At 37.1% G+C, this 26,699-nt stretch overlaps 1 protein-coding gene across 10 annotated transcripts in view; it reads left to right on the top strand.

The window, feature by feature from the left end:
- LOC118443474 (cell adhesion molecule Dscam2) overlaps positions 1–26,699 on the top strand; it is a 203,105-nt gene that overhangs the window by 91,822 nt on the left and 84,584 nt on the right. The gene's annotated exons all lie outside the window — the stretch shown is intronic.

The raw sequence follows: 26,699 nt of genomic DNA on the forward strand, positions 1-26,699 counted from the left end.
GTCATTACGTTAAAAAGGGGAAAAGAATATCCGTAAAAATCGTAGGCGTTGAAAAGATAAACGAAAAAGAAAAGAAGGAGAGAGAGAGAGAGAGAGAGAGAGAAAAAATTGGAAACAAATGGGGAAGGTGAGCAAAAGAAGAAAAAGAAAGAAGAAGAAGAAAAAAAAAACGAAAGAAACGAAACGAAACGAAAAAGATCGAACGTACGTGATTACGTTCGATAAACCGTCGAGATTACGTGCAGCGTGACCGCGAATAAATCTCAGTGAGCTTTTTTGCTTTATACGTATACAGATAGATAGATTGGTATAGATGTATAGGTTTACGTATGTCTATATACGTACATACGTATGTATGTGTTTGTCTGTGTGTATACATATATCTATGAGAAGAGAAGGATTTCTCGGAGAGTAGCGTTTCAACGTGGAAACACGATGGTAGACGAAGAAGAGGAGTAAGAGGAGGTGGAGGAGGATGAGGATGAGGATGAGAGGATGGAGATGGGTGGAGGAGAAAGAGGAGACGAGTCTCGGTCAGCAGCCAAAGTCCGAGCGATCGATTTTCTGTCAGTTCCTAGTCACTTCGCCATTCCTCACGCCGTGACGAAAAGTACCTTCTCTTGGGGTATCCGTTTAAATTATAGCCAGGCAGTTTCATTTATTCCGGAATCCATTATCCGAAGGAACTTTCGGCGTAATTTGTAAGCCGATCTACTACCAACTCGACGAAGAAGTCCGAAAGAGTCCGAACGCGAGAAAGACCCAAGTGATGTATATACGTTCTGTTTATATGAGAGAAAAAGAGAGAGATAGAGAGAGAGTAAGAAGAATCAGAGAGGAAGGGAGGATTTGGGAAAGAAAAAAAAAAGACAAAAAAAAAAAGAATGAGGAGAAAAATAAAGGAAGAATAAATGAAAGAAAGAAAGAAAGAAAGAAAGAAAGAAAGAAAGAAAGAAAAAAAGTTGCTTCGTTCGATAGCTACATTTCCTCTGTACGTTCTCCCAACTTGGATCATTAATAACTTTCCTTCTCGGTGAAGGTGGTGGTTCCGATCGTTAAAAGTACTCAACGAACTGCCTGTGATTCTTTGACGAGAAAGAGAAAGAGAAAGAGAGAGAGAGAGAGAGAGAGAGAGAGAGAAAGGGAGAAATACTTCTTGCCTTCTCCCACAATTTTATTTCTCATAAAATCCTAACAAATCTATTATATAAGATATCGACGATAATTCAATGTATTAATACCTATATATATATATATATATATATATATATATATATATATATATATATATATATATATACGTACTAGTGCGATATAACGTAACAAAGTTTTCGATTCTACGAAAAATTTTCTTATCATCGTTTATCCCATTCTAAATAATCCATAATCTTTATGAAAATTGTAATTACGAATATGTAATTACGATCGAACCGATCGTTTACGATCATCTTATACATTGAATCAGCGACAAATTAATCATTAAACAACGTCGTTTCAGGTCAGAATTTATATCTACTTTATCGTCAGAAATTTTTATAGAGATTATTATCCATAGTAATGTATCTATAAATGCGAATAAAATTGTACAGAGTTGAAATCAGGACGATCGATAAGAAGTGTATATATTCGAGTTTAAAAATGGGTAACGATGATAAAGATATCTCTTGGAGAAAGAGAGACAGGGAGAGAGAAAGAGAGAAAGAGAGAGAGAGAGAGAGGGACAAACAGCCAGAAAGTGATAAAAAGATGAGAAAGAGAGAGAGAGAGAGAGAGAGAGAGAGAGAGAGCTTATTTCGCGTAAATTACTTTTAACGATCGAATCGAACGAGGTTCAAGCGGACAAAGTCGAAGAGGACTCGTTTTCGATGCTTCTTTCGATACGACGACATATAGAGGGATAGAGGGATGGAGGGATAGAGCGTGGGTACGCGCGTGCATGTACCTCTCTTTCTTTTTCTCTCTCTCTCTATATATATATATATATCTCTTTCTCTTTTTCTCTCATTCCCGTTAAACCTCTCCCTCTTCTTTCTCACACCCTCTCGACCGATCGTTGCCGTAACACCGATCGGCTTTTATTTATTGCGCCCCTATAAACGTCCCGAAGGGCATTAAACCGCCGATAAATTTCACGCGTTTCGTCGAATGACAATCGAACCCTTTTTCCCCTTTCCCTTCCTCTCTCTCTCTCTCTCTCTCTCTCTCTTTCTCTCACTTCCTATCTCTTTTTTTCGAAGAGATGATATTCTCTCTCTCTCTCTCTCTTTCCTTTTCAAGAAGAGACGATATCCTCTCTCTCTCTGTCTCTCTCTTTTTCTCTCTCTCTCTCTCTCTCTCTCACACACACACACACATACACACACGTACATATTTTAATTTACTCACTCGCTCACTCGATTATGTCAACGTACGCCTGAACCTCTTTAATTTCCGTCTCCATTCTCGTTTCAATCGTTTCATTAACCGACTTTATCATAATCATAAAATTTCCATTTATTTTTTCGTCGTAGATCTTAATTTCGATATGCGTGTATATATATATATATATATATATATATATATATATATATATATACGTATATACGTGTATGTAGGTACCGTAGATCACTATTATTATCATCATCGTTAAACATCATCATAGTAGAAGAGAATTTGCTATTATAGTTCATAGGATATATCTGCTTCCTTGCCTTCGTAACAATCATCGAAAGAAATGGGAGAATTGTAGCGAAGTGATAAGGGCATTGAAATACGAAAGGGATTGGGAGGTGGGTTTGCAAAAAAAAAAAAAAAAGAAAAGAAAAGAAAAAAAAAAAGAAAATGAAGAAGTCATCCCTTTGAGCTGAAAAATGCCAGGCATTTCAACGAGGCTCTTCTATATTTCCTCTTTTTCTTTTTCTACATTTCTCTCCCCTACCCTTTTTTTCGAGGAAATCGTATACAAGGGAATTCTTTCTTTCTTTCTTTCTCTCTTTCTTTCTTCTTTCTTTTTTTCTTTTCGTTTTTTTTTCTTTTTTTTTTTTTGTTCCTTTCGGAATCACTCGCAGTCCGGCTTTTCATCGAGAGAAAGAGAAGAAAGAAAGGGAATGAAAGAGAAAAAGAAAAAAGGAGAAGAAGAAAGAAGGAAAGAAAGAAAGAAAGAAAGAAAGAAAGAAAGAAATAAGAGGAAGGTGTGTTACCTCCGACCTCTTTCGAAAGTTCCATCGGCACTTTTCCTCTTCGCCCGAACGAGCTCACGCCGTATGCACATATGTATGAATCCTCCTCTTTCTCCTCCTCCCTTTCTATCCTCCAAGCTGTCTTTCCATCGAATAAAAAGCAGCGAGAAATAAAAAAAAAAAAAAGGGCAAAGTAAGAGAAAGAGAGAGAGAGAGAGAGAGAGAGCCATAGTCAGGTAAATAGATAGATAGATAGAGAGAAAAGTAGAAAATTCAAATCGATTTGGAAGTCGGGAGGATCGTTGAAAGTAGTAAGGAAGGAAGTCAGAAAGAGTGGGAAAAAGAAAGGAAGATGAAGACAAGGAGGAGAGAGGGTAGACAGAGACAGAGAGAGAGAGAGAGAGAGAGGAAAGAAAGAGTGACTGAAAAGTAAAGAGTACCGGGAGTGATTTAGAAGATAGTTGTGGATTGGCCAGTGGCTATTGGCTAGAGAAAGAGATGAAGAAGAAGAAGAAGAAGAAGAAGAAGAAAAAGGAGGAGGAGGAGAATGAAGAAAAGAAAGAGGAAAAGGAGAATGAAGAGAAGAAGGAGGAGAAGGAGTGAGAAGAAAATGTGGAAAGTGAAGAAGAAGGAGAAGGATGAGAAGGATAAAAGTAAGGATCGGACTAAGAAAGAGTAAGAAAAAAAAATAAGAAAAAAAAGAGAGAGAGAGAGAGAGAGAGAGAGAGAGGATCTGGGCGTAGAATGGTGGCGGCGTCTTGAACGAGGGGGAGGGTCGGCGGCCAGCAGCTTTCTTAAAGATGCGAGCCGAGGCGCACTTGTTGCACGGAAAGAAGGAACGTACGGAGAGAGGATGAGGGAGAGCCTGAATTTCTTCCTCTTTTTCTTTCTTCATCTCTCTCTCTCTCTCTCTCTCTCTCTCTCTTTCGTTTAGTGGAGTGAGGAAAACCAGTCGTGTGCTCAGTCGGAAGAGAGGGTGGACCAAGAAGGCGAGGAAAAGATACGAGATAGTCGAGAAAAAAGGAAGACGAAGAGGAGAAGGAGGAGGAGGAGGAGGAGGAGGAGGAAGAGGAGGAAGGAGAGAAAGAGAAAGAGGAAAAGTAAGAGGAGGAGATAGTGAAAGAGCGAGAGGGCGAGAGGGGACTACTACGACGACTTGGGAATCGAATTGATTCTCTTTTACGGGCTCACGTTACTTTCCTTTACTACTACCTTGCCATTCGACTCTTGACCGTACCTACTACTTTCTTCTTCTTATTTTTTCCCCCTCTTCTTTTTTCCCTCTTCTTTTTTCCCTTTTCTTTCTTTCTCGCACTCACTCTCTCTCTCTCTCTCTTTCCCTTTTGATGGAAGGAAGGAAGGAAGGAAGGAACGAACACGCGTTATTTATTTATCAGCACTCGCACGTCCACGTAAAGGAGCTCTCACGAGACACGATCCTTCTCTTCTTGATGTCCTCTCTCTCTCTCTCTCTCTCTCTCTCTCTCTCTCTCTCTCTCTCTCTCTCTCTCTCTCTCTCTTCTCCTTTTCTTCGACTTTTCCAGTCACTCCTTTTCACTGACGTGGAAAAGAAGGTATATACTCGGCTATATTCGCTTTCGGTCGACCCGGCATTGACGACGAATCGACACCGACGATTGGATTGGCCGCGAGTGAGAAGACTTATCGGGATTTCTCGCTACTACGAGACGTTGGCAAGTGGAACAAAAAGAAGAAAGAAAAAAAAAAAAAAAAAAAAGAAAGAAAGAGCAGACGAGGGTATAGAAGAGGAAGAAGATGAAGGAGAAGAAGAAGAAGAAGTAGAAGAAGTAGAAGTAAAAGTAGAAAAAAGCTTTCCGCTCAAAGGATCTAAAGGGAAGGAAGATCCTAGAGCTATAAGAAGAATCGATAATCCTTTGGATTTACGAATACGAAAGAGGATCGAATGGATCTATCGCAATTTTTATATTCCTTCTTAACGTCGATTCTCGCTTTTCAGTTCTTCAAGATAAGAGAGAGATAGAGAGAGAGAAAGAGAAAGGAAAAGATAAAGATAGAAAAGAGATTATTAAAGTCAAAGTTTTTTCTCGCGGTAAAGAAAAGATTAAGAAAAAAGAAAGAGAGAGAAAGGAGATTTAGAGATTTGGTTGAAACGAGAGTACAAAAAGAATGAGAAGAAATAAAACAATGATGAAAATCGTGGAAACTGTGGAAAATTTGTAATTAGAAAATCCCTTCTTGAAAATTATCAATGTGAGACTTTTTTCTCTATTCATTTTTTTCTACTATTCTCTCTATTTCTCTCTCTCTCTCTCTCTCTTTCTTTCTTCTTCTTCTTCTTTCGCAGTTTCTCCAAGGGTAATTTCGAGACTTAGCGAGCCGACCTAATCGTAACAAGTTTTGCGCACTGAGGTACCACCATAAAGAAAAGGAACGAAGAGAATAGTGAGTTTTAAAAGAAGGCCGAGTTGAAATTGCTTCCCGATTGTCGTCAATCGCTTTTCACGGCCTTTGTCTTTTCTCTCTCTCTCTCTCTCTCTCTCTCTCTCTTTCCTTTCTTTCTCTTTCTCTTTCATTTCGAATCGTTCAATCGATCGTTTTCTCGTTGCAACGAAAAGTTCTACCCTACAAATCGTCCCACCTTTCTATACTCTCTCTCTCTCTCTCTCTCTCTCTCACGCACACACACACACACACATTCTCTCTTTTTTCCTTTCTCCCTTTCCTTTTTAATTGCACTTTCCGAACGTTTGAAATTTCTCTCGCACACAGTTATTCTTTATACCTTGGACTTTCTAACCGATATAACGCGTTGTTATTCGGTGTACCCTTTTTCTCCTCCTCCTTTTTCTCCTCCTCCTCCTTCTTCTTCTTCTTCTTCTTCTTCTTCTTCTTCTTCTTCTTCTTCTCCTTTTTTTTTCTTTTGTTGTTGTTTTTATTTTTTTTTTTTTTTGAACACCTCCTTTGAACACCAACTTTTACTGCTATTGCTAAACTCTAAACGGGAAAAAAAGGAAAAAAAGAAAAAGAAAAGAAAAATAGAAAAGAGGACAGAGCAAAAAAGAAATAAAGTGAAAAATGAAATAAAGAAAAAGGAACAAGACAAAACGACCAACAAGAATAAACAGTAACAACAACAACAACAACAACAATAACAATAAACAAGAAATATATGAGAAAAAAGTTGTAAAAATAAATCGAAAAGAAAAAAGAAAAAGAGGAAGGGTGAAATGTGAAACGATAAATAATATATGTTATAATTACACATTTATACACATTTAACACACACGCGTGCGCTCACAGAAATACATACATACATACATATATATATATATATATATATATATATATATATATAGTCAATGCTTAATGTTGAAAAAATTAAAAACTATTTTTCACGAACGAAAAAGAGAGAGAGAGAGAGAGAGAAAAAGAGAGAGATAAAAAGTGACCTTTAACTTCGAAACGGTCAGTTATTTTCATCGGTTTGCACGAGTACATATATACATATATACACGTATACGTAAAAAAACTGTAATACCTACGTACGATAGAAAAGGAACAAAAAAAAAAAAAGAACAAAAATAAAAGAGAGAGAGAGAGAGAGAGAGAGAGGGAGAAAATAAAAAAAGAAGAAGAAGAAGAAAAAAAGTATTATGCCGCTTTAGACACGAGGAACGCGCGCTTACGGTTAAAAACTTTTTCTCATAACTCTACCACCGAGGAGAAAAAAATTGGGGGAAGGGATAGAAAGTGTATATATATGAATGTGAGTGAGAGAGAAAGAGAGAGAGGGAGAGAGGGAGAAAGAGGGAGAAAAAGCTATGGTACTAACGATATATTGTTACGCAACGAACGAACGTTTCTCCCCCGTTGATTTTTCTGAATGTAAAAAGTATATCTGGAGAAGGCATTTTTTTTTTCTACTCCTACCACACCCTCCTTTCTCTTCCTTCTCAATCCATTTCGAGACGAAAGTTTGTAAATCTAATTAATATTACGATCCCGCAGCGAATTCTTTCTTAGCGATAGAGAGAAAAATTTCAAATTCCCATCCCTGCCCATTCCTCTCTCTCTCTCTCTCATTCTCTCTCTCTTTACTTCCCCATCAACAACCCCTTTACCTCTACTCACTCAGCGGAATTTATTATTAAGAAACTCTATCCGTGGTTTGGCTTAAGCACCAATAACATCTCTCTCTTTGTTTGTCTGTCTGTCTGTCTGTCTGTCTGTCTCACTCTCTTTCTCTCATACACACACGCCATACATACATATGCCATTCTCGAGTAAGAATAATTGATCGTTTCAGGATGAAAAAAAAAAAAGAAAAAAAGAAAAAAGAAAGAATGAAACAAAAAATAGACAGAAAAAGTTCGTCATTGCAAGCTTAAAATTACAATTGCATACCTGCATATCGCTTATCATTTTTATCGTATTAATATTTTTTATATACACAATGTATATAAAAATTATATATATATATATATATATCCTTAAAGTGGTGTGTCCTTAAATAAATGACTGAACGATATTACGCGAAAGTACAACGTGGTAAAAAGAAAAGAAAAAGGAAAAAGAAAAAGAGTGGAGAAAAAAGTGTGCAAAAAAGTATAAAGAAAAAGAAAAGGAAAAAAAAGGAGAAGAAAAAGAAGAAGAAGACGACGAAAAAAAGAAAAATAAAAGGAGGAATTTAAGACCAAGTCCAATGCGTTATTATTTCCGGTAGTGAAAAGAATTTTTCGAGAGCGATTCCCACCACTATCATCACAATACTACCACCATCATGATGGAATCACGGATACAAACCGATTGTGGATCGAAGCCTCGAGGAAAAACTTATTGGGATTCCTTGTGGATATAACTGACTCTCTCTCTCTCTCTCTCTCTCTCTCTCTCTGTCTTTTTCTCTCTTTCTTTCCATCTCTCTTTTTCACGTTCACACACATATATACGCATATCACGTGCACGTACATACATACATAGACACACACATACTCTACTTTTTATGAAGCGTCCGTCGGTGGCGAGACCGATATGGATCGATCGATAACGCACGTAGGAGCTCGCTCGTACGATATTAACTCGGAGTACTTGGAATTATACTCTTGGCACGTACACGGACTCTTCTAATAATCGCGTTTACGTCCATAAAGGGCGCCATTTTCTTCGATCGGCCGATCGTGAGAACGTTATAAAATCGAAAATATCCCCCAACCCTTTTTATTACGACAAACTGATCTATCTTATACATATATATATATATATATATATATGATATGATATGAGAATTATACTCACATATGTATGTATTATAATAGATTCGATATTTTCGAATTAAAAATAAATTCACGTACGATCGAACATGTTACCGATCGCTTTTGTTATGTTAAATTGAAACTTCGTCAAACGTATGTAAATTATATATATATATATATATATATATATATATATATATATATATATATATATATTGAATTAGGAGACATATACGATATATCGAAAATCCATTTTAAATTATTTATAAAGACGCGAACAATTTTAATCGATATTATAAATATTGGAGAATTCAAATTGAAAAAGAAACGAAATTATAACTACGAATTTCTAACAGAAATAGTAACTATATACACACGTACACGTATATATATATACATACCGTCGAAATCAATTTGAATCGATCGTGAAGATGTAATATCAGGGATTATAATTAAAAAAGAAAAAAAAAAAAAAAGAAAAAAAATAAAAGGAAAATAAAAACACACAATCTTTTAACGCAATCAAACGACGAACAAAAGTAAATATAATATAAACGTATTAATAAAACTGCTAATTGTCTCTTACAATGATTAATAAAATCATCGTTGATGTAATTCGAGTTTGGCGTTAATTTATAATGCTATTGTTAACGATCACCAATGGAAATTGAAAGAGGTAATGATTTATTGATTCGAAGATTATAACTTATAAGTCTCTTTCTCTCTTTCTCTCTCTCTCTCTCTTTCTCTCACTTTGATCAGGTGTGGAAAGAGTAGAGTGGATAGAATAGTAAGACTGGACTAGAGGGATAAGGGAAAGACATTGGAGAATAGAAGGGATGAAGAAGGGGCAAACGTTTCTATATATATATATATATATATATATATATATATATATATATATATATATATAGGGTGGCGAGACAGAAAGTGAACGGTGGCCATTGTATTCCGGCACAGCTTGATAATTGCGGGATTTTCTGTTCGCTACCTATAGATAGATAGATAGATAGATAGATAGATAGATAGATAGATACTTCCTTCTTCTCCTGAGAATTCCTTCGATATGGCTAGTTGTCGGTGACCACATTGGTGGAATCCCCCTAACCCTACTCACCCTTTCGTCCGCTACTTAAAGAGGTACGAAGGGAAAGGGAACGAAGAAGGGGAACTAAGCGAGGAAGAACTTTCCAAAGGCACCAAAGTTTGATCTCGACGGTGCTTTCCACTCGAAACCGTCTCTCCTTTTCTCTCCGTCCCTTCTTTTTTCTTACCTAACTATATATATATAAATATATAGGTATATTTATATATCGATCGACGTTCCAAACGAAGATTATTATCGAGACTGTTATTAACAACTTTCGAATAGCTTTTCGGAAAATTCTATTAACTCTACTCCTACCTCTTCTTTTACTCTCGGTCCACATCGTAGTTTCTTTTTTGGTATTATAATTATAAAATTAATTATAAAAAAAAAAAAAAAAAAAAAGAAATGTTCGCACCTGATATCACGGAGCTATAAAATGAAGCGTGTTAAATTTTTTTTTCTTTTTCTTTTTTTTTTTTTTTTTTTTTTCGTCAGACACATCGTCGAAAATTTCTAGTTAAAAATGATTGTCCGGGATAATATTTCAGCTGGTAGAAAAAAAAAAAAAATCTGGATAATTGTAATATTCGTATTACGTACGCTTGTGCATTTTCTACTTGACCGTAATAAAATAACCGAGACAAAGGTCTCATATAATTTCTCGATTTTACAAGAATCGTAAAGACGTGTAAGAACTGTGTTTTATCTAAGAACTAGAAATATTATCTTTGATCTATGAATTATTATTAGATGTTTTATAACGTAATAATAGTTCGTCTATTATAATAAATATATATATATATATATATATGAGATCGATTATAGTAAGAAAAAACTAATCCTTGAAGAAAGAGTATTAAGTATATCATAGAAGATAATATTTTCTATTTGAAGTCGATATATATAATTTTTTACTTTGATACTATCGATTTTTCAACTCTCTCTCTTTCTTTCTCTCTCTCTCTCTCTCTCTCTCTCATACACACACACGCACACGCATACACAGAGTATCTCTACTTGACGTTGCATTTTGAATTATTCAGCGATTCTCTCTTTTCTTATCCCCTCGTATTCTCTCGTAGAAGAAGAGATCGAAAGAACGTATACGGAGTCAAGCTAATCCCATCTTTCTCTTTCTTTCTCTCTTCCACTATCTTCCTTTCTCTTTTCCGTTTCCTGCGATTTCACCGAAGCATGGAGCAAATTACAAGGGAGCTTAGTATTAATTATTTCGTTAAATTGAATTACGTAACAGATACAATTTTACCTGAGATAATCCTCATCCTCGTAACGTAAAGAGGATTTTCAAAAGAGAGAGATAGAGCGAGAGAGAGAGAGAGAGAGAGAGAGAGAGAGAGAGAGAGAGCTTTCTAATATTACGAGACAAAGGCAAATTTCGTTTGTAGAACGTCGAATGCCAACGAGAATTCGCTCGAATTATTCTGTAACAAAATTAATTACAACGATTTGCTTTAACCTACAATATTATAAATAATAAAAATAAAAACAATGGTTTTCTTTAATTGATAAATTAATCGAAAGTTGGATTAATCTAAACGAAATGTTTATCGTACATTTCGCTATAATACAATACGTTTCTCAGATATATCTAAGAGATAAGAAAGAAGAGAGAAAGAGAGAGAGAGAGAGAGAGAGAGGAACGAACGAAGAAGAAACCCGAAAGGAATAAAAGAAAAAAGACGAATAGACGATGGAAAGATAAAAAGAAATACGTACATACACACACACACACACACACACACATCTATACAAATACAAAGAATAAGAGAGAAAGAGAAAGAAAGAGAGAGAGAGAAAATAAGTCCCGAAGAGAATCGTGTTGGGTATACACACTTATGTAGATAGACACGGTGCAGTCGCATTTTCAGGCTCGCCGCCCCAGTCGTTCGTTCTCATTCAGGTAAAGTGTTAAATAAACAAATTTGCCCGAGCTACGGTGTGCCTTGGACACGGTCGATGATCTCGACGAGAATGAGAAGAGCCTCTGAGAAGAATGGAAACCAGAAAAAGAGATAAAGATAGAGACAGATAGACAGACAGACAGAGAGAGAGAGAGAGAGAGAAATAGATAGAAGAAGAAGAAGAGGGTGAGAGAGAGAGAGAGAAAGAGAGAGAGAGAGAAAAGAAACAAAAGAGAAGAAATAAATGAGCGATAGAGAGACAGAGCAAGGCATCTCCCCATTCCCCTTTCACCATCGCACCGAGAAGAAGTTAGAGCAAGGGAAATGGTGTAGTATCAACACGGAAAAGGAGTTTTCTCGTTTCCACGTTGAAGGAGATGTAGATAGACGAGGTCGCGCTTTGCCATCTTCGCATTGAAGCGCGCGTCACCGACGTTTAACGAAAGCTTTTCATAAAGAGCAAACGATAAACCGTAGTTATGTATATATATATATATATATATATATATATATATATATACCTACGTGTACATACATACGTATACGTATATTATATATAACGTAAGAGGGAGTGACGAGAAGAGAAGAGGAGAAGAGAAAAGGTGTTGGTTGTGGTGATATGATGTACGTCATCGCCCTCTTGCATTTCGCTTAACTCTTGGCCGTCGTCGTTCGTGTTAACGAAAAGAGGCTGGCTGGTGTTACTACTTCTACTATTACTGCTTCTGCTTCTGCTACTCCTGCTGCTGCCGCTGCTGGTGGTGTTACTGCTGCTGCTACTAACGCTTGCGATGTAATATGCGATGGGAGGACGTTAAATCGACGTGACAAAAAAAGAGCCCTTTAACGCGCTACGCGTCTACACACGCTACGTAATTTTTCTCTTCACTTTGCACCCTTCGACAAAGGGGCCAAAGTTCGTTCGTTCGTTCGTTCGTTCGTTCGTTCGTTCGTTCGTTCGTTCGTTCGTTCATTCGTTCGTTCGTTCGTTCGTTCGTTCGTTCGGTCGTTCATTCGTTCGTTGAATGAATAGAAACGAGAATACCGAGAACTCAACGAGTTCTCGCGTCGTCATGACGACGAAATTCGAGCCACCTCATCCCTCTCTTTACTTATTTCGATATACCTTGTATATTTCACCTTGTTGGTGGGATGGTTGGTTGGTTGGTTGGTGGGTTGGTTGGTTGGTTGGTTGGTTGGTTGGTTGGTTGGTTACTTGCTTGCTTGCTTTTGTATCGCGTAGGAAACTATATAATCCTACGTATCGTATGTACCTATGTTTTTTCTCTCTCTCTCTCTCTCTCTCTCTCTCTCTCTCTCTCTCTCTTTCTCTTTCTATTTCTCTCACACGCTAGTTCATATCGTTTAGGCTTGTTTACCAGACACGCTAATAATTCGCGGATAGTCAGCGAGCGGCTCGTTCTACTAACGAGTACCCCATATCGTTAATTGCACAGTTCTGCACCGTTAATAGACGGTGCGAGTAATTAAGCCGTACTTTCAAACCGCACCCGTTTCTATCGTCCTTCTCTCTCTCGAGCCAAAGAGAAAGAGAGAGAGAGAGCGAGCGAGCGAGCGAGCGAAAGAAAGAGAGAGAGAGAGAGAGAGAGAGAGAGAAAAGTGGAAACGGGATTGGAAGAAAAGCTTGAGAAACGTAACTGAAAACGTCCAGTTCTTTACAATAATGGCCTTTCGAGAAGTCGATAACTTTCTCTTCTCTTTCTCAACGTAATTGCAGCGTCTGCATATGCGGAAAGACTTTGAATTGCGAGAGAAATGTAATAACTCTTCTCTCTCTCTTTCTCTCTCTCTCTCTCTCTCTCTCTCTCTCTACCTACCTATCTATCTATCTCTCTCTATTTCTATCATTGTCTCTCATTCTTACTTCGCTAAAAGCAATACTTTGTGTAAAATAGAAGGACGTGGCAGCAGTGCTTCTCAAACTTTTTACTTTCCTATCTTTTCGAATAGTTTTATGGCTTTCGGTATATAACGCGTTTTCATAATGTTTCTTTGTTCCTTTTTTTCTCTTTCTATTCTATCCTTTATAGATATCCTTTTTAGATTCTTTTCTCTTAGATAGTTAAAGAGTCTTTACGTGGATACCACACGTGGATACACGTTTCATTATATTCTTTTTTTCTTTTTTCTTTTCTTTTCTTTTCTTTTCTTTTCTTGTTTAAATTTTCTTTTGCCACCGGATAACTACCCAATCAGTCGGATCTTTTTGATTAGGAATTTATTATACAAACGCGTGAGAAATGACGTTCGATTTTTAAATGCCAACTTCTCACTCTTTACTTTACGTGAAAAGAAAAAAAGAGGAAAGACCGAAGGAAAACATAATTTGTCATATTTATTTCTCAAATCAATTAGATTCTTTTAAAATGCTACGTTTTTCTTTTTCTTTTTCTTTTTTTTCTTCTTTTTTCTTTTCTTTTGTCTTTTTCTTTCAGTTTCATTTATTTCGTAGTATTGAGAGAAAAGAAAAAAAAAAAAAAAACAAAAAGAGAGAAAAAAGGGGGTAGATTGGTGGTTGCGGGATGGAGGAAGAAGATGGAAATGTACCTTCTCTCTTTGACGTTAGCTTCAATACGAAAAAGTAAGAAAAGTAAGAAATAATTGACAGACGTATTTCGATGCAAAAATATTTTTGAAAGAAGATATATTATTACATTCCGTTAGTTGTTTTAGGTAAGATGCGACATAGAAATTATTTTAATAAGAGCAACGTAAATATAATCCAATTATATTTCCTTCGTTATTTGCATACGCGTTTTAACGCGCAACACGCAATATCCGTAAATTTGTGTTTCGTAATAGTAACATGGTGGTTAGAAGACCTAGAAAATGAGAAAATTCTATGTATAGTTAAGAGAATGATTTGAGTATGTATGGGAGAGAGACATTGTGAAATACTCGTAACAAACGTTTCCTTCGCGTTCAAACGACGAGGAATATTATCGGAAACGTATTGAAATACGTAGGGAATGGTGTTCCATGCGTAATTAGGCTTTCAAAGTGCATACAATGAGAAGGAGGAGAAGAAGAAGAAGAAGAAGGAAGGGGGATGAACGATTAAAACCCTGTCTCGCGAATACGTTTATTATTAAATCCGAATGAGTACTTGGAAATTACGATGTATCGACGCGGAGTAAATTGTATTTCCTTTTTGAAAAATCACCAACGTTATTCTAGTTTTACAAAGGCAGGTCTAAATTGTTCACCATTGCAATTAAATTTCAATCGGTATTCCCGATTTTATAACATTTTCTAAAGATCGTTAAATCGATTAATGGATAAATGACGTTTCATTGTAATATAAATCTCTCTTCCTCTCTCTCTCTCTCTCTCTCTCTCTCTCTCTCTCTCTCTCTCTCTCTTTTTTCTCTCTTGCATTCATGGTAAAATTTATTTAATAGTATATGAATCAAGTCAATATTTCGGTAGAGTGCAGACATTATGAATAAAACGTAATATCAAGCAAACAAACGAAGAACAAAAAAGTTCATTCTAACTTTACACAACAGACAAAACTTGTCTATATGTAACGTAATAGTAAGTGTGCATGTAAGTTACTTACTACTATGGTTATGTTGCTCTTTGCTCGTGTACGTTATATGTATGAATGTATATTACGTAATCTCCTTTAGAGTCGTATAATGAAGCCGGTTAAATGCGAAGCGTTAAATAGACAAGACGAAAGTCTCGCTTTTCCACACCGAGAGTCTCGCCCACTTTGTACGATCCTTTTAAATTATTATACGAGCCTCGACGATGTAGACTACGAACGAGTACGAGGACGAGAACGACGACGATGAGGATAAGAAGGAGAGAGAGAGAGAGAGAGAGAGAGAGAGCAACTATCACGTTCATCCTTTAATAAACGCGTTTATCCTCTTTATCGTTTCGAATTTAATTTTAAGTATCTTTTAAAATCGACGCCGAATTATACATCTCTCTGTAAAGAGGTTGTATCAGAGAAGAAGGAAAAAAAAGGAAAAAGAGAAAAAAAAACGGAGGAAAAAAAAGAGAGAGAGAAAAAAGATTTCGAGTAATATATATATATATATATAGAGAGAGAGAGAGAAAAGGAGAAAAAGAAACAGAGAAGGGATAGAAATGAAACGTTTATTCGCGGGGGAATAACGTGTCTGATAAAATTCAAGAGAAAAGAGAGAATTTGGACGTTCTGTCTGATATCGACAACTTTTCATTTCGAGTTCGCTTCTAATGGAACATGATATTTCTAGGAATGAAAGAATATAATAATAATAATAATAATAATAATAATAATAATAATAATAATAATAATAATAATAATAATAATAATAATAATAATAATAATAATAATAATAATAATAATAATAATAGTAATAATAGTAATAGTCGTAATAAAACGAGTAAAATTAAAAAGAAAAAAAAAAAGAAAGAAAAAGAAGGAAAGAAAGATTAAGTGGGAAAGGATTATAACATTACCAGTTAATTTTAACAATTCCCTCGACTTCAAAATTACTTCGTTCCTTTTCGACAAATGTCAAGTCAATGTTAAATACGAAGAGGGACTGGTAAAGAGAGAGAGAGAGAGAGAGAGAGAGAGAGAGAGAGAGAGATTGAGAGAGAAATAGAAAGAAAGGGAGAGGAAGGTATCCCTGACGCGGACAGGTGTCCCCGTAGAACTTCCGGGTGAATAGAAGAGAAAAGAGGTCTTCGACCTCCCTCTCTCTCTCTCTCTCTCTCTCTCTCTCTCGCTCGTACACAGTCATGAAGAGAAAGGGAGAGAGAGAGAGAGAAAGAGAGAGTTTTGAACTTTTGACTAGTCGTGCGCGTACGTGTCTTAACTCTCCCCCGGGTATATTCTCCACGTGGACTCGTGGCTCGTTAACTAGTTAAAGCCATTGTGAGAGAAAGGGCATTGCAACGTAGTTGATGGTCTTCTACTACTACGTCCCTCTGGTATATCGCAAAACCTACTGTATTCTATACACACACACACACACACATATATATATATATATATGTATACTTATGTTACGTACACGAATACATACGTAGAATACGTGGAAAAGGTGTAATTGTAAGTAGATAGGTAAAGAAAGGTAGAAAAGTATAGAAAAAAGAAAAAGAAAAAAAAAAAGAAAGAAAGAAAGAAAAGAAAAAGAGAGAAAAAAAAGACGTAAGCGGGGTTGGAGGGTGAAGGATGAACTAACTATTCGTATCTATAGACGATTCGTCTGAAGACGCCTGTCGTTTGCGACGTGCCCAGGAGACGAAGAAGAAGAAGAAGAAGAAGAAGAAGAAGATGACGAAGACGAAGGAAAAAAGTACGTCGAGAGACGACGACCCCCCCCCCTTTTGAAGGGGTAGAAAAAGGAAAGGGTGATTAGGTTGGGATTCCCTTTCAAGCTACGCCGATGTCGATAATTAACAAGCTTGGTAGAAGGGGTTGAAATGGTAGGGGGGTTGAAGTCGAGTCACTTAGTCGCAGCAACGTCCTCGACCTTTCCTTCGGCCCTTTTCCTCCGTCTCTCTCTCTCTCTCTCTCTCTCTCTCTCTCTCTCTCTCTCTCTATCTATCCCTTTCTATCTCCTTCCTTTACCTTCCTCTTACTCTTGTTCATTCAACACAGTCGAACATTCACGAGCGCCCGAGTTAATTGTTAACGAGAAAAGTTTGAATTTTCGAGCGCGATCTCCCTCGTTTCCGGCGGCGTTCCCCAGACTCGATTACAAACAGCCTGATTCGCAAAGCCGGGGCCACCACCTATCTATCTACTTCTCCCTCCCATTCCCTCCCACCGTTTCTCCCTTCGTCTCAACGAGCTCGTTCGTCGTTTCGCCGAAAAACTCCAAAGTGCATAGTACCTATCTATCCCCTATCTACAAGCTCTGACGTACGATCCTCAACCTTTCTCCTCTTCTTCTTCTTCTTCTTCTTCTTCTTCTTCTTCTTCTTTCTTTCTTTTTTCTTTCTGTTTTTTTCTTTTTTGTTCTTTCTTTCCTTCTTTCTTTCTTTCTTTCTTTCCTTCCTTTTTTGCCTCTCATTTTTTAGCACTTCGAATATCTTCAATAAATTCTCCGACTCGTTCTTTTCAATATTCCTATTGTCGATAATGCCACGATCTGTTTAGATACGAGATAGAGAGACATTTACGATGCAATATAAGTTCAAAGGAAACACCTTTGTCTTCTGATTCATTTTTATCTTTCCTTTTCTTTTTTCTTTTTTTTTTTTTTTTTTTTTTTGTATATGATTTTTTTTTATCTGGCTTTAATCAAACGTGACTAGATATTAATGGGGGATCTCTCTGTTATACAAGCTTCACGAGAATAATTATGATTTAAAGTGACACTTATTGTGAACTTGAATTTCTCTTTTCTCTCTCTCTCTCTCTCTCTCTCTCTCTCTCTCTCTTTCGTTGCAAAATTCCCGTTTGCCTTGGTGAGAAGGGTACTGACCCGCAAACACCCGAAGAGAATCAGTGCACTTACGAATGTAACATTACTGAGAACTTGCCGATAGCTACTTTTCGATCGTTTTCCGTTCGAACCACGTCAAACAAATCTGACATATAGTTCATCTTTTATATTCCTCGTTTTTTCATTTCGTTTCGTATCTTTTCATATCGTTTCGTTTCGTTTCGTTTCATTTCGTATTTCAAATTTTAAATTCCCGTTTTATTTGCATTCACTCACGCGAATCAAACTTGAACCTGCGCGTCTCCAAGGATTACTTCCGATCTATCCTTTTTCATTTTTTTTCTTTCATTCTTTTTTTTTTCTTTCCTTCTTTCTTTCATCCTTTCTTTTTTTCTTTTTTTTTTTTTTTCTTTTTTTCTCTCTACTATTTCTTCTCCAAGATAGCAGATAATTCTTACACGTTGTTTTTGTTTCCATTCTCTTCCCCCTCCTGCCCCTTTTGTTTTGAAACCCTATCGTCTCTCTCTCTCTCTCTCTCTTTTCTTTTTTTTTCTTTTCTTCTTTTTTTTTCCTTCCTTCCCCCTGAATTGAGCTGGCGTCGATCCCGTACGAATGATCGCGACGACCGGCTTTATCGATCGGTCGTTGTTGAGTTCGACGAAACAATACCCGAGGCCGAGAAGGGACGGAATGCTGATAGGTATATGTAGGATGAGGATGAGGAGAAGGAGGAGAAGAAGGAGGAAGAGAAGGAGGTGGATGAAGCGACGACAAGGATGCGACGTGCAACGAGCATCCGAAAGCAACAATTAGGCACGTCTGCTCGCCACAAGGAATAGAAAAGGATAGTTTCGACTGTAAGAGAAAGAGAAGGATAGTCGGTCGTTAACGAATGCAGGATGTACCGATGCATCCGTCTGTGCATTGAAACATTTTTTTTTCCTTCTCTATCTCAATCTCTTTCTCTCTCTCTCTCTTTCTCCGTTTTACTCACAGATTTCCGACGCCACCATTCACAAGCTCTTTTCGCAACCTTAACGGCCGTTTTTCCGCGAGAAAATTAATTCACGTTGCTGCCATTTTGCAACTCGTGGACTCCGATGAAAAGATTTGACTCGGTCTGTACGACGACTTCATGATTGAGTGAGACAGAAATACACACACACATACACAGAGAGAGTAAGAGAGAGAGAGAGAGAGAAAGTGTGAGAAAGAAAGAAAAAGATGGAAGGGGAATAGGTTGGAAAAGGGAGAGGGTTGAAGAGTGAGATTCAGAAGCCGAGGGTGCGTCGAGAGTATAAGTGCGGAACAGCAGTCGAGGGTGACTGCTTCCTATCCCTCTCTCTCTCTCTCTCTCTCTCTCTCTCTCTCTCTTTTTCTACCTTTACCACCCCTTTAGCATCCAACTCCTTCCTTCTTCAACTTCCTAGCACCAAGAGAGGGTTGAGTTTCCTATGGTTTAATTGGGCGCGAAATTATTTCCGATGCAATGCGCGCGAGCGGCGAGGAGGAGGGGGAGGGAGAAAGGGGATTGCGGGTGCAGCCGCGACGACGAGTAATCACCGTAAAAGCTCGACTTCTATCCCTATCCTTCCCCCTCCTCTCTTCCATCCACCACTTACCATCTCACCGTACGTCTTTCCTAACTCCTTTCCTCTTCTAATCTTTCTTCTCTCTCACATCTCTACTCAGTCATTCGCTCGCTCACTTTATCCGTCTCTCTAAAGGAACCACAACCGCACGATCGATGCCACTACTGTCATTCGAGGCTTTTTTTTTTTCTTTTTTTTTTTTTTTTCACCTAATGTATTCCCTTCTTCTTCCTATCATCGATATTTCATTTCTATTCGAATTATATCTCCTTTCTCCTTCGTTACGATATTTATTTACTCCGTTCTCATTCATCTCATCCATCGAAAGCCGACGTTGATTTCGACGTCGGCTCGATTAAAAATCGGATAAGTATCGCGCTTGGGGAAAAACAAATGGATATAAGCGTCATAAAGTATATCGCGAATTGCGATAGTTTGAATATTGTCAATGTGATAAATCGTCAATATCGATGGGAGTTTTTTATTTTTTTTTTTTCTTTTTTTTTTTTTTTTTTTTGGTTAATAACACGTTCGCATTAAGAATAATTGAAAGAAGGTTCGCCGTTTTTTTATTTATTTATTTGATCAATGCAACGTTGAAACGCTTATGTATATATATATATATATGATAAAATGATCAAAGAAAGAAAGAGAAAAGGAGAGAGCATATAAGTCAAGCTAAACTTATATCTATTAAAGGGAAATGAAGTAGATAGCAATGGGGAGGGGAGCGGGAGGTAGGGAGGTAGGGAGGAGGAGGAGGAGGGTTTTTTGTCGGTAAGAGAAGAACCGACGTTAACGCATTTCGACTCCCTCTTTGAGGATATACGCGGCCAACCTGAAACGAATAATATAATGCTTGATAATAACGCGCGCTATACCTTTTAATCCTGAACTAAATGAGGTTCCCTAGGTAGGAAGAATTTGTGCGACATTTGATCGCGGTACTTCAAAAGACGTGACTCGCGTTGTCCTCTATGTAGAGATACGTGTTACAAATGAACGTACACACACACACACACATATATATATATATATAATAGTATACGTGTCGTGTACTTTTTAGGTAGAAAGCGAAAGAGAGATGGATAGAGATAGATAGGTAGAGAGAGAGAGAGAAAGAGAGAGAGAGATAGAGATAGAGATAGAGCATGCAACTGCAAGCATCCACAAACGATGCTTTGCTCCTTGTCTCGAGCGTGTTTGTGACAGCAAAGGGTGCGCGGCACCATCCGTAAGCTGTCACGCGTATTAACGGCGTGTTAACGGCTTTGTATTCCATCGTAGTAAAAGGCTTTGGTCTTCGTTGCCGTCGGCCATCGTAGCCGATGGTTAACGAAGATACCGCACGTTGCAAAACGTATGCCTTTGTGAATCATATTCATCTTCAATATTCGATATTTGCGTAATAATGATACAATATAATACCAAGATTTTATTTGGAATCATATATATACGTTCGACGATACAACATCGTTCTCATTTATTGTTTAAGAATCATAATGATAATTCTAACGTAATAATGTCAAATTAAAGAAAACATAAGAAATTTTACATCTTATTGCATATGACGTTATAAGGATTATTATTATGAAAGACGATGTATGTCGAAAGTTAAGAAAAATATTATTCCTTTAATCGCGTGAAATTATAGAAGAGAAAGGGAGTACAAGGTGAAAAAGAAGAAAAAGAAGGTGGAGGAAGAGGAGGAGGGATAATAAGGAGGAAAGGAGAGTACGTTTGGTAGAGGAGTACAGGGCTTAACTGTGAGAATAAGGCGCGATGAAACGCGCGAGCCTGGTGTTATGTAAAATCCCATTAACCTCGCGTTACGAGTCTAGTAAGAGTATGAGACGGGCGGTGGGTAGACAGTGAAAAAGAGTTAGAAGGAAAGGGAGAACGAGAGAGGTGGCTTATAGAAGAAAGTGTAGCGAGAGAAAGAGAGAGAGAGAGAGAGAGAGAGAGAGAAATTAATAGAAAAGGTAGTAAGGAAGGTGTTTTAAATTAGAACAGTTACCAAAGCTCGCGTTTGAAATAAATAATATAATAAAAAAAAAAAAAGAGAGAATTCATTCTCGTTTAAAAAAAAAAAAAAAAATTTCATCCTAGTCCGTAGTAGTTCTTTGAGATTTCTTCTCTTTTTCTCTATTCTTTTTCTTTCTCTGTCCTAGTCGTGTAGCCGTCAAAAAATAATGGAGGAAACCAGGGAACGATGGAAAAAGGGTTTGTGATGGTTGATAGTTCGATGGGCGTTAACGACTAGGCCGAATTTGCTTTTCTCGTGAAATTGGATTTTTCCAAACGACGGGAGCGTCCATACGGAAACGCATAATCCTCCAACGTGTAAAACACAAACGGTATCCACGTATATATCTATCTATATACATCTATGTATCTATCTATCTATCTATCTTTGTATGTATGCATGCATGCATGCATGCATGTATGTATGTATGTATGGATGCACACTAACTTTCAACGCCGTGTCCAATTTATTCGCTCGCTCGCTCGCGCCAGATGCGAGGATCGGACCTAACACGAGCACACGCATTCACGTTAGCTTTGAAAAAAGACTCGGCAAATACGTATTCCCTTCCCCTTCTCAACATACCATTGCTATCACCAATACCACCCCTCTTTCTCCTCCTCCACTTCCAATTTTATTTCTTTTTTAAAGAATCACGAATTGTCTCTCTCTCTCTCTCTCTCTCTCTCTCTCTCTCTCTCTCTCTCTCTCTCTCTCTCTCTCTCTCTCGTAATATTTTTTGTCTTTGACTCCCACCTGTTCTAAAAATGTTCTTTCTGAAACGATACCAGACGATCCATCGACGATCTCTTTTTTCTCTATTTTCTTTTCCTTTTTCTTCTTTTTCTTTTTTTTTCTTTTTTTTTTTGTTTTCTCCTCCAATCTTTTTTCTATTTTTTTTCTCTCTTCCTCATTCTTTATGTTTTTTCTTTTTTTTTTTTTTTTGTTACTACCAAACTAACTAGCGACCATGCGAAAATAATTTGCGAGCTTATTTTGTGAATTTAATTTTGTAATCCGTGCCTTTCAATTCTTCGATTGTTTAGAATTGAAACGTACAAAGAAGAAAAAGATAAATGAATAAATAAATAAAGAATAACAAAGAGATAAAGAAAAAAGCGAGAGAGAAAGGAAAAAATGAATAGAGAGATGACACTATGAGAATTACAAACTATGATATTATCGAGTTTACGGTTGCTGTTATATTATACATTGTATAGTACGTATATATATATATATATATATATATATATATACATATATATATATACGTGTCTTGTGAAATCGAAGCGACGAACGTGACGTAAATTCGATAATAGTGTCTATCTATCTATCTATCCATCTCTCTCTTTCTCTCTCTCTCTCTCTCTCTCTCTCTCTCTCTCTCTCTCTGTCTCTATGAGAGAAGTCGAGTAGACGCAAAGACACAACGTTCCTGTCTTTCGAACGATCCGCCATCTTTCTTCGAAGTCGCTCCTTCGCGAAGTTTATTACGAGCCGTTAAGCGCAACTAAGTCATAGTGATTAATGAACGGGCCGCTCGAACTTCGTTAAACTCTTACGTTCCACGTGTAACACGACGAGAATACTAGTAATTCTTCGTTTGGCGAAACGATGAAAAAAAAAAAAAAAAAAGAAAAAAGGTAAAAGAAAAGAAAAATAAATAAAAGAAAGAAAAGAAAAGGAATAGAAAAAGAAAAAAGATTAGTCGTAAGGAAAGCTAATTAAATATCGAGAACGTACAATAACGAAAGTGATGGCACGAACGAGAGAAACAAAATGAAAAAAAAAGAAAAAAAAAAAAAAAAAAAGAAAAAGAAGAAACAAAATCGATCGATTAATCGATTCTATTCTAAGTTATAGTTATTTACGTATAGTTATATACGTAACGTGTAACCTCCGACGAATAAAAAATGGAGGAAAATAGGAAGTAAAAGAGATAGATATTTTTCTTTTAACCCAATCGAATCGGAAAATGATTGATTTTTTCTTTTTCTTTTTTGCCCTTTCTTTCTTTCTTTTTTTCTTTTTTTTCTTTTTTTTTTTTCGAAAAGTACGCGCACGTAGGAATCGCTTGTAATGCGACACGATAAAAGAGATCAGAATCACGTTCATAAAGGCAAGCTAATTGGCAGAGGAAGAGGAGAGGAATCGATTGGTGGACTCGACGAGAGTCGTCCATCGAAACAAAAAGTCATCGTCTACTCTTTCTCTCTTTTTACGGCAAAAAGCACTTTACGTCGATGAATCCACGTAACTCGCGCGTATTCGCGCCACTCGTGCACGGTTAACAATGAAAACTCGAAAAGCGAAGAGGAGAGTGGGTTCATTGGCATTTTCAGATTGAAGAAAATCGCGGGAGGATTGATTGTCGGGAGGGCTTTTTTATATTATATATACGTAAAAAAAAAAGAAAAAGAACAAGAATAAAACAACGAAAGAAAACAAAGAAAAACAAGGAAAATTAAAGAGGGATTCCCTTTGAATCTGCCATTCCATTCTCTATACGTATTCTCTTATCATTCATCGAAAATGAATTCATTGTAAGGGGGTAAGTTTATGAAAGCCTCTAATTCGATATCTTCGTCTAAAGTATTTAACTCGAAGGACAAAGCAAAATTCAAAAGGGCTTTTAAGGGTCTAGAAAGGGAGACGAATAGATAAATGGACGAACGAAACGATCGAACGAACGATCGAACGAACGAACGGATGGATGGATGGATGGTTGGATATAGATGGATAGATGGATGGATGGATAGATGAATGGATAGAAGCGAATATTGCGAAGTAAACCGTACGAGAGACTAATAAAAGCCATGCACTTAGATGTCGGCTAACTTAAAACTTAATTATCGTCAAACAAAAGTGGGTCATCTTCGTGAGATTCTAGCTTTTCAAAAGAAAACAAATAATGAATTAGGAAAGTAGAAAAATATTGATGGAAAATTATAGATCGAGAAATTTTTAATTAAAATCATCAATTTAAATTTTACTTTAACTCGATTTAAATACAATAAATAAAGTTACGCGTTTAGAAAAGAAAGAGCCTCGTATACTTCGATACAAAAAGAAAACAAAAAAAAAAGGAAAGAAAAATTATAATAAAATATAAACATATTTATAAAGATGGTATTAAATATCTATATACATGTAAATATATACACGTATGTACATATCTTTTATCTTGAGAAAATGTTACAAGTTAATGAGATAAATAGATAAAGAGATAGATAGATAGATAGATAGATAGAGAGAGAGAGAGAGAGAGAGAGAGGAAATGGTTGATAGGAGGGAAGCCCCAGAGAGACTGCGTTAATTCCGAGGGTAGCTGATTAATCGGAAACAGGACTATCGTGCAAATAGGCGCGAGATAACCTGCCCGCCTAGCACGTTCACCTATCTATGCCGATGTCCTCTCCAGCTCCATAATGCATCCTGATGGTGGTATAGCTTCGATCGACCCCATTCCTAGATTTAGAGTTAAGTCCGTGCGCGACGCTACTCGTCGGAGGTTCTCGTGGAAGAGGAGAAGTACGAGGAGGAGGAGGAGGAGGAGGAGGAGGAAGAAGAGGAGGAAGGGAAAGAGGAGGGCAATCGATCGCATCGATTTAATTACGATCGATCTGTCAAGCCGACGCCGATAGTCTCGCAAGAGCTATCTATATATATATATATATATATATATATATATATATATATATATATATATATATATATATATATATATGTATATATCGACGCTTGTCCTAAATCTCGAATATGTTTGCCAGTTTCACCGTCGTCGTTCCGATCTACGTTCGCATCCAGTTGGTAGCGAACTCCGTGTCTAATGGCTTCTCCTCTGCTATCCTCGTGCGCATAGTATTCCACTCTCTCTCTCTCTCTCTCTCTCTCTCTCTCTCTCTCTCTCTCTCTCGCTCTCTTTCTCACTCATGATCACAGAGAAATTCGCAGCGTGAAACCTGCGAACCGATGGAATTTACTCGTATAATCGAACGGATACGGACGATTTATCTCTCGCTATCTTAATCAAATCGATCCTTTGTTCACGCGATAAATTCTAATCTCCTAATCGATCAGTTATTATGATCGATTATATTCAAAAAATGAAACGATAATCTTCTATTTTTGAAATAAATAAAAAAAAAAAAAAAAAAAAAAAAAGAAAAAAAAAAAAAAAAAAAAAAGAAAGGAAGAAAGAAAAGAAAATTCTAATTGATTTTTATCGAAATGGAATTTATAGGAAGATATATAGATTGGAGAAACGATTTCACCTTTATCGACTGATACCTAATCACGCGAATACGGCTGCCTATCTATTACCCTATTAACGTTGGTAGCCTCGTTCCTGGTAAACAGTACTGGCATGCTGCCTCTTAAATTTCTCCCAATGTCCGATTTACATCTCCTCGTATACGCGATCCAATCGCGTCGATTCGTAGCAAATTTCGATACGCCTGTGGGGCTCTGCTGGTTCTCTGGCTCTCGCTCAGCAGGGCTCTCTCTCTCTCTCTCTCTCTCTCTCTCTCTCTCTCTCTCTCTCTCTCTCTCTCTCTCTCTCTCTCTCTCTCTCATTCTGGGCTCTTGCTCTGGGATCGAGCTTGGACTACGAGATTCGTGCTTCGATCGAACACAATGAAATTGTAGAAAGCACGTTATTCTCTTCTTTTAGTTCCAATTTTCAATCGAAATTATAGAAAATATCTATTGTCACATTAATTCGAGTAATCTGTTTATTAATTTTGGTCTAATTAACGACAATGATAACAACAAAGAGAAAGAGAAAAAGAGAGGAAAAAAACTAAACAAAGAAACTTGAAATACATGTAAAAATGTGAGGTAGTTTTTTTTCTTCTTTGTTTTTCTCTCTCTCTCTCTCTCTCTCTCTATCTCTTTCTCTTTTTCTCTTTTACTATTTCTTTTCTTTTTTTTTCTCTTTCGATTTTCTGCCAAGCGAGAATTAAAATGCGATGCGGTCTGACCACGTGAATATACGAACCGGTCGCACAGTGCGCTTGTCACGAGCGACGTTTCGCGGATCGTTTTGAATTTGGAAAATGTCCGGTCTCTGCATCGTTGCACCGTCCAACTGCGCCATCCTGCATCATTGCATTCCTGGTTTCATCGGAGGAACTCGTTCGCTCGGTCGCAATGTGGAAGGGAGTAAAAAAGAAGCTCGAAAAAAAAAAAGAAAGAGAGAAATAGGAGGAAAAAGAGGTCTCGCTATTAAATTGCGAAATAACTCGGCGTGCCATCGA

This window comes from Vespa mandarinia, chromosome 17, assembly GCF_050613455.1.
Source record: "Vespa mandarinia isolate Hongniang chromosome 17, ASM5061345v1, whole genome shotgun sequence".
NCBI lineage: Eukaryota > Metazoa > Arthropoda > Insecta > Hymenoptera > Vespidae > Vespa > Vespa mandarinia.